This window comes from Balaenoptera physalus (assembly GCF_965194825.1).
Source record: "Balaenoptera physalus genome assembly, chromosome: 8".
NCBI lineage: Eukaryota > Metazoa > Chordata > Mammalia > Artiodactyla > Balaenopteridae > Balaenoptera > Balaenoptera physalus.
The window spans coordinates 57230749-57239748 of NC_138887.1; the positions used below are offsets into that span (position 1 = coordinate 57230749).

General features: G+C 34.3%; 1 long non-coding RNA gene across 1 annotated transcript in view; it reads right to left on the minus strand.

Moving 5' to 3' along the window:
• Positions 1 to 8788, minus strand: part of LOC309665935 — a 358088-nt gene extending 349300 nt beyond the window's left edge. Inside the window, exon 1 of the long non-coding RNA XR_014266788.1 lies at positions 620 to 8788. This is a non-coding gene — a long non-coding RNA (uncharacterized lncRNA). The remainder of the gene's footprint in view (positions 1 to 619) is intronic.
• Between the last annotated feature and the right edge of the window lie 212 nt (positions 8789 to 9000).

A 9000-nucleotide genomic window follows, 5' to 3' on the forward strand; every position in this document is an offset into this window, starting at 1 on the left:
AATATGTAGATCTGGGAAATGTTTTGTAAAATATTAAGTATTCGAGTTGAATTTTAAAGTACTGGTATAAGGTTAAATCTAGTAAATAAATAAAACAAAACACTGAATTTCCTATCTAAGAAAAAAATCCCAAGAAAGCATCGTATCCAGTTTACATTTAACTCTCAGTATTTCCAGAGTTGGAGCAAGTATGAAGCCTGCTCAGTTACTATTCAAGAACATAATATAAATCCTCAGGTTCATAAATTTTGCAAATACAGGTAAAAAGACAATACTGAAGTAAAAGAAAAGCTGAAACACCACATTTGAAAGAAATCTTCAAAAAATATAAAATATTATGGGACCTCTCTCTGGAAAAATCTTCTAAAACACAAAATTAGGTAGATTTAAGACTGCATTTAAAGAGATATATTCCTGAAATATTGAGAAGACCATCTTAAAAAGTTTCTTGTATAGCAAAGCAACATTATTTTACTTTTTCTCAGAGGCAGTATTTCTAATGATTAACAATTTTTTCCCCTAAAACTTATGACGCATCCACCAAGGCTTTCAGCTTCTTATTAAATAAAAATGTGAAATTGAAACATCAGGTATAAAAATCTTAAGCTAAAGTACTCACCTTTCAGGGTCTGGATTGCTCCTGTACAAAATTCCTGGCCTTCAATTTTGGTACGCAAATTTTCATTGACACTGAAATTAAAAAAAAAAAAAAGACAAGATCAGTGAGAGATTCTAGAAACTAAGTCTATGCAGTAGTAACACTTGGTCATCCCCAACCCCCAAAAACCCTAATAATAATATCTGCATCCTCATTTTCAAATAAAGTGTTTGAGAGATACACAAGTCATATCACAACAATCATCAAATCTTTCTTCATTTCTCCCTACCCTGCCTGCTATAATAGTTGCAAGCCACTGTTATCTATGCCTGGAGAGCTGCCTGGACTAATGTCAGCTTGCGGTTGTGATTCAGTCAATTCCTTTTCAACAAGCTGACAGCAGAGATCTTTCTAAACACACACCAAATCACCTTCATCTCTGACTAAAACCTATCAACAGTTTGCCAAAGGCCTCAGAAGAAATTTCACAGTAGTCGCCATAGTATGGTAGGTGACCCTAGAATGTCTTGCATTGTCTTTAAACACTTCACTCACCATACCATCTTTTATCTGATATAATCATATCACTTGTTCCGTTATTTTCTGTTTGCTTGTTTGCCTCACTAACTATGCAACCCAGTTGAAGAGAATACGTGTGTCTTACTCTGGAATATGATTAAATACTTAGTGCATATCATTTTTGTATAAAGAGATGAATGAATGAACTGATTTGAAAGAAAAATTTGGCATTTTGTTTTTCCCAGTGATTTTACATAATGAAGGGGAGCAGAATATGCCCCTCCACAAATGTGCCAGTTTGGCAGATACATTATTTTGAGCTGAAGGCAACCGAAACCCAGCAGACTCAGAAAAGCTTTTTGCCTCCCTCTTAACTGCCTAAAAGAACTTCTAAAGGGGGCCTTTACCAGGAAGAGAGCTATTACCAGCTGTAACTTCTTCATCTGAGAGATTTACCTGCATAGCAGGGCAAATATTTGTTTACCAAACATCTGCTCTCCTCATCTTCCTGTGAACTGCCTTCCTCTCCTTTGAAGTCCAAGACTTCTACCCCTTTCCTTAGCTCAGAATGGCATATACACATCACTTGCCTAACTGCCTTTGAGTCTCATATTTTTATGGGTCTCCTGTACGTAAGAAGTTATATTCATTCGTTTTCTCCTGTTAACCTGTCTTTTGTCCATTTAATTGTTAGGCCAGCCAAAGAACCTAGAAGGAAAGAAGACAAATTTTTTCTTCCCTACGATAACTTCTACAGAATGAGAAGACACAAAAAATAAAAGTACAAGGTGGAAGGTAAACACTTTCTCATGCCCATACGAATTACAACAATCATACAGTTCAGATTAAATTGGAATTACTCTTTCAGGTGTCAAGAATGTTATTTGCTATTATACTTGAACATCAATAAATGAGATACAGAAATCATAATTCTGAAGGTGTACATTGGCCATTGTAAAAATATAATAAACACACACTGAAAAAAATATCCAAAGTTATACCCTGGCTCTACCTTTTTTTCTACATTGTGTTCTTTCCTTTTTTTCTTTGTTTGGTATATTGTGGTTAATTTACACACAATAAAATACAAAGATTTTAAGCACACAGATCAATGAGTTTTGACAAATAATTATACCCTTAAAATTGAAATATAGCACATCTCCCCCATCCCAAGAAAATTCCTCGTGCCCCTTTCTAGTCAGGGGCCCCAATCTCATTCCCAGCCCTCAGGCAACCACTGCACTGGTTTCTATCATACAGTTTCATTAATCTGTTTATGAAGTTCATATAAATTAAATCATACAGCATGGATGCTTTTGTACTACTCTTTGCATGTGCTCTTTCATGCAACACAGTAATTTTGAGATTCCTCTACACGGTTGCATATGTCCATAGTTCATTTATTTTTATTGCTGATTATCACCCCATTGTTTATCCATTTACCTATCTGTGGGCATATAGGTTGTCTCTAGTTGTGACTACTATGAATAAAACTGCTGTGAACATTTGTGTATAAGTCTTTGCGTAAACATATGCTTACTCTTCTCTTGGTTAAAACTAAGGAGTGGAATTGCTAAGTCACATGGTAGGTGTATATTTCACTATATAAGGAAGTATCAACCCTTTCTTTTAAAATGGTTGTGCCGTGTTACTTCCTCAGCAGAAACATATGAGAGTTCCAGTTTCTCTATATCCTCACCAACACTTCATAATGTTGTTCTTTTTGTTTGTCCCTTAGCTCTTCCAGTGAATGAAGTGTTATCACATAGTAGTTTTAATTAACATTTTCCTGGTATTGTTGACTGTTATTGTTGAGCATTTGTATCTACTTTTTGGCCATTTCTACACCTTTCCTTCAAGTCCTCTAGTTATTTTTTATTGAGTTGTTTATTATTGTTTCTGTTACTGTAATTACAATTATAGCAGTTCTTTATATATTCTAGATAAGTCTTTTTTCAGATATATGTAACACAAATATTTTCTCCCATTTCCTGGCTTACCTTTTAATTTTCTTAAACATGACTGTTGAAGAGCAGATTTAAAAATACTTTTCTGATAACGTATCTGGCTTTATCTTATATGTGGAATCCTCAGAACCTCTATGGAAACAGTGGGATTGTTCATAAAATAAAATTTTTCATTTTGTTTCTTGAACCAAAATTTGACACAGATCATCAATTTTTCTATGCTGTGCATTGTTACCATTATACTCTCAACTTTATTTAGATTTATTAAATAACATATTTGCTTGGGTTTTATGAGAAAAAAATAACTGAATTGTACCAAAAACTAAAACCAACTTCAAGGAATCCATAAAGATTTGGGATTTTCAAAGTTAGATGAGCTTTAAAGATCAAAAGACATTGTATAAAAACTATAATATATCTAATTGCTTTATTTTATATATTTTCTTGATAAATATTATAAATATAGATTATCCTCAACCTAGTTCTTATATTTTGCTTATAATGACTAATGACTACTAATAAAATAATTTCACATGAAAATGGCAAAGGACCTGAGTATGTTAATATACAAATAAATTTTGAAGTGGGTAGTTTTAGATAGACTTCATTATTTTTCAGAGGTGGGTAACTGTAGAAAGAATACAGTTAAGCCATGTTTTAATCCTGTTACTCTGTTAATTAGCTATGCAGTCATGGGAATCCTGTAGCCTTCCTTGGCTCTTACTGTTGTCAGCTATAAAATGAAGGCAGATATCCTCCCAAGCACACATGTTGGGATAATCTTGATAGTTGCATTGTAGAAAAATAGCTGCTTTCTACGTCCTACTATATTTAAATGCGTTGTTAATTTCTGATATATGATTGGCATGTTTAGATAAGTCTTAACACAATATTTTTCACAGAGAATTATTAAAAATTCAAATGTCTTTTCTAAATGTACCATTCCTTGAATAATGAGAGTTGGAAAATGAATGTTTTAACTGAAACTAACTCCTCTAACATGATTACAAGCTCGAAGACGAATATGCTTATGAAATTAAAGTATAGTTTTTGATGAAAATAAAGTTTAAAATGTACCCATAAATCAATGCCTTAGAAAAACAGACATATGCATAACTCATGTTAATCGTGCACGTGCTCCCTTGCCAAAAACATCTGTCTAAGATACACTTCAATGTACAATATACCAAATATTCATGCAAGAATATTGTGACTGGGGAAAGAGCATCTTTATGCCAATCCTCGAGTTTTCAGTCATTTATTAATAATTACAGGAAATATATTAGAGTTACTGTATTATCTTTTTCATACTTAAGTAGGTATCCTCTAAGATTATGCTGAAGGACTCTTTTCTTTGAAATTTGTTCACTTAGGCAGCTCAAGAAAAGGAAGAACTCCAAAGTAGAGTGCACATACTTGAAATCAAAGGTAAGAGGAGTCAGGAGAAATGTCTGTGGGGAGGGCTCATTAGGTAAAATCTATTTTATTTAACAAGAAAACAATAAAAATTCTATAACATAGTAAATAATATTAATTTTGCCTTCATATTTCTTATGATTTTTCATGTCATACCAGGCTTTAAAGTGCTGTTATTAGGGTATTTTCTTAATGTTACCCCTTTTTTTCTCTGACAATCAAAACAGAACTTAATGAATTACTTCTATATAAAACAAGTGAAAATTAGGGGGAAAAATCTTCCTTTGATAAGATCTAGAGTAAAGCTGTAAGATATTTTAGTATTAGAAGCTAGAAGTTTCTAAAAATGTGAACTCTTCACATGAAAATGGTAATTATAAAAGAGATAAAAATATTATCTATGGGAGGAGGACATTGACTTTGAAAACTATTAAATACACCATCTTTTCTATGAGGTTTTCCAATATTGTTGACCAGCCACAGTAACTAATTGTTGGCTAAAATTAATAGCAACTAATGTTATGGTTATTTATGCAATTGATCTAAAAATGAATTAGTTCATTTTAGTATAGATCCTGAAACACTTTTCAAATTTAACCACTTTCAGTTTCCAAGTTGAAAATCTTGAAGACATCCAGCATATAGTAATGAGGGCAGGCTCTCCATGCAGTAAGGATGTGGAGTGAGCTTTGATATCTATCTCCAGTTGTGTATGGAAGAGATGGTGGGGATTCATTACCTCTTCTTTCCTGGATTCTCAGTTCTAACCCTTCCTTGGCTCAATTGCTGACTTTGTGGAGCAAAGCCTTTGTGTATATTTTCAAAGTACACCACATTATTCAGAGTTTTTCCAGATTCTCTGAAGATAAGGCTCAATGACACGTCTCAGAATGTTGGCTGTAGCTCTCCAGTTCACCAGTTTTCTTCTTACTCTAAATGTGACTGCTCTCTGTCTGCATTCTCCCTGCCAAAATAGACATTGATCTGTATAGTGGCAGTAGAGGAATAGTTGAATGTCTTTTGGTCAGAAGAGGCCATTCACCACTGTCTTACTTCTCCCTTAGCCCTTTATTCATACCATATATCATACTACTTAATTTCAAAATATTATAATCTATTGCTTATGATCATATTTTCCTTTTTCTCCAGAATGTGGAATTCTCAGGACAAAGACTGTGTCCTGTTAATATTAGTATAACCAGGATCTGTCATGCTGCTTGGAACTCAGGAACAACTGAATAATTATATATTATGTTGAATGAATACGTAAATAACCACATAGTTCTCTAGACAAAGCAAAATGGAATGACTATATAGAACTTCCCAATTGTAGTGGCCTATAAAATGAGCAGACAGTTCTCTTGAGGCCATTGCTGGTAGCTACCAAAAGTAATAGATGAGGGTAAAATGTTTATTTTATGCTCCTCAATCTCTTCTATTGTATACTTAGATCCTCTATGAAAAAGCATAATGCCCTTATGAGTCATAATGATTAGTCCTTGAAAACACAAAGATTAGAAATAAGATACATCTTCTTATCTGGGGATTATACAGCGACATTTAGTCTCCTACACATTTGTTGCTAGAAGGAGGTAGACCAGTGTCACTGGTGGGGCTGGGAAGAAAAGGAGATCAGAAAAGAATAAGATTAAGTAGGGCAGAGATGGTTATTGAGTAAGCAGCTGTGGTCTGTGTTGGGAAGGTGTGGACACAGGTGTCGCTATCTGCCACGCTAACTTGTTTCTTTTCTCCATGAGTCACAGCTTGATGGGGGACATGGGGAAGGGAAGGTGTAGTTTCACCCTACAAATATGTTTCAATAGTGAAGAAAGGTCAGGAAGAAGAAAGAATATGAAATTCTAAATGAAGTTGGTTAAGAAGGAAGACTTCTTTCTTTCCTTCTTCTCTCCTTCTCTCCCTCCCTTCCTTGGTTCCTCCCTTCCTTCTTTCCATCTGTCAATATATTTTTCTCTTCTGTCAAGAAGAATATTCTATATGACCAACTCAACATCAATTATTCATATTACATAATTATAAAGGAGGGTGGGCTGGGACATCAACTGGTAAATCTGTCCATTTACTTTAAAGTATAAAACTTCAGACCACCATCACTTATGGTTAGATTAGGTATTGTTTTATGAAAAAAAAAAAAAAAAAGATGCTCACCACGTTAACTGATTATTTGAGACATTTCCCTAAATGACAAATAGTGGAAATATGGCATGGAATCAAATTTCTAAGGATAGCTTTCCAGTGAATGATTTGTTTCAAAAACCCAAGTTGATGGTCACCTCAGAATAGGAAAATAGACCCCAGTTTATACTGCCACTGGCTTGTCCTCCATTCATTCAGAAAACAGTGAATAATTGTTTGAATAATTGATCTATATTGATTTACAATAAAATAGTAACATGTCTCAACATCATAAAAGATTTATGTTTTTATTCAGCCTTGATGTTGATGTCTTAGGTAGCAAGCACATCACACATCTCTATGTAGTGATAAGACCAAATGCACTTTGGCAGAGCTTCAGTATAAAAATTAGGTGTTGATTTTATTACCACTCTGGCAATACATTTGAAAGAGTGTTAATGACTATTAATGGCCTAGTCCTCAGCCAGAAGAATGCCTGAAGTCAGTGAAAGTGGCGTTTTATCTGCTCTTAAACATTAAAAACAGAGAGGCTCCTACAGTTGCATTTCTAAGTGCCTTTCCTGCTCTACAAGTAATCACATCCCCCACTTAAATGAGCTTTTAAAAGTGTTTAAATTCAAGGCAAGCCCAATTTCTCCACTCTGGAGATTTTGTCCCCTTATTTCTAACAACTAACGCTTTTGGCTTTTGTCAAAAAGTAGTCGAAGGTGAATGAGAAGAAAATTATTTTTAAAAGGACCTTTGTCTCTTTCCAGCTTTGCCATACAGAAACTTCATTGCTTTAGGTTTACCAAAAGAGAGTTACTTATTTCCTGTTCTTATTTATTTTTAGAGACAGATGAGTCCAAACACTCTTATGATGGAATGCACTATGAATCAATCCATGTTTCTGAAGTCCACATGTTTTCACGGTTCTTTATTTCCCCTCAAACAAGTTTTTTTTTTGGTCCCTAGGGGATCCTAAATCAACAAGTTATTAGATGAGGGATGGAAGCTTCTGTTTCAGAAAACATAACTGCAGCTAGACAACAGAAAACAGATGCCAATTATTTGCCAATGGCTGCTAGAAAACAAAACATTTTATGACATTTACTTTGCCTTAGCAGAATGGCTGCTGATGCCAAAGAAATACAAACTGGTCAAATTACCAGCAGCCGGTTTTGAAATGTGGGGTTTAATGACTTGGAATCTTCTCTACATTTGGCCATTTTCTGACCTACAAATTTTTCTGAACACTGATTCTACTTGCAACTTGATGTTTTAACAGATGAATAGGAACAATGTATGTAATTGATATGTATAATTAAATATTTGATGTATTTTAATGTTTTACCCTATTTACCTTATAATTCCACTAGTTTTTTGTATGGGGGAAAGATAATTTTTGATATTTTAAGAGTGACTTCCTTGACACAAATTTTTATTTCATGTGGCAAAAGCTTCAAATTACACATCTTTTTTACATTGAATCTAGCTGAATTATTCGTTGTTAATGTGATGTCACGAGCAATGTTTAAGTATTTTTCCTCCAGTAGTTAACAGAGACTTAATTTAGTCACAATTGATATCTATCTAACCCCACAAGAACATAAATTTTCCATAAATATTTTTAGATCAAATGGCTCACCTTTGAAACACATTTGTGAAAAATATCTTGGGCTGACTTCACTGAAACCAGCAGTTATGTCAAATAAATTTGTACTTTCATCAGCCATGAGACTGTGCTGTGTTAAAAATCTAGATTTGCAAATAAAGTTTTTTTAGAAATCTTATGAAATATGTGCCTAGTTCTCTTCATAGTGATTTGAAGAGGTTATGAAGAAAAACAATTAGTGCATTTTCCTTGATAGTATAAAGTTACCACAAGGAATGGTGTTGTAAAATCTGTCCTAAGTGTCTACATTGCCTCAAGAAGTGTCCTGAGCAACTGAGAAGTAAACTAAATTAGGGGTAGTACTTATATCAATCAGTATTTGTTGAAAGTATAAGCTGAAAAAATGATGATCAAAGTAACTTAAGAAAAGACATGCTTCTCAGTTTGCAATAGGCACATGAATCACTGGGGACTTTGTCAAATTCAGGTTATGTTCAGTAGTTCTGGGGTAGGGCCTGAGATTCCACATCCCCTGTGATGATTTCAAAGCACTTTTTTTTTTTTTTTTTCAAAGCACTTTTGAAGGCAACAGTGTAAATCAGCAGTCCCCAACCTTTTTGGCACCGGGGACCGTTTCGTGGAAGACAATTTTTCCACGGACAGGGGGTGAGTGGGGGATGATTCAGGCGGTAATGCAAGCGATGGGGAGCGATGGGGAGCGGCTGATGAAGCTTCACTCACTCGCCCACCAC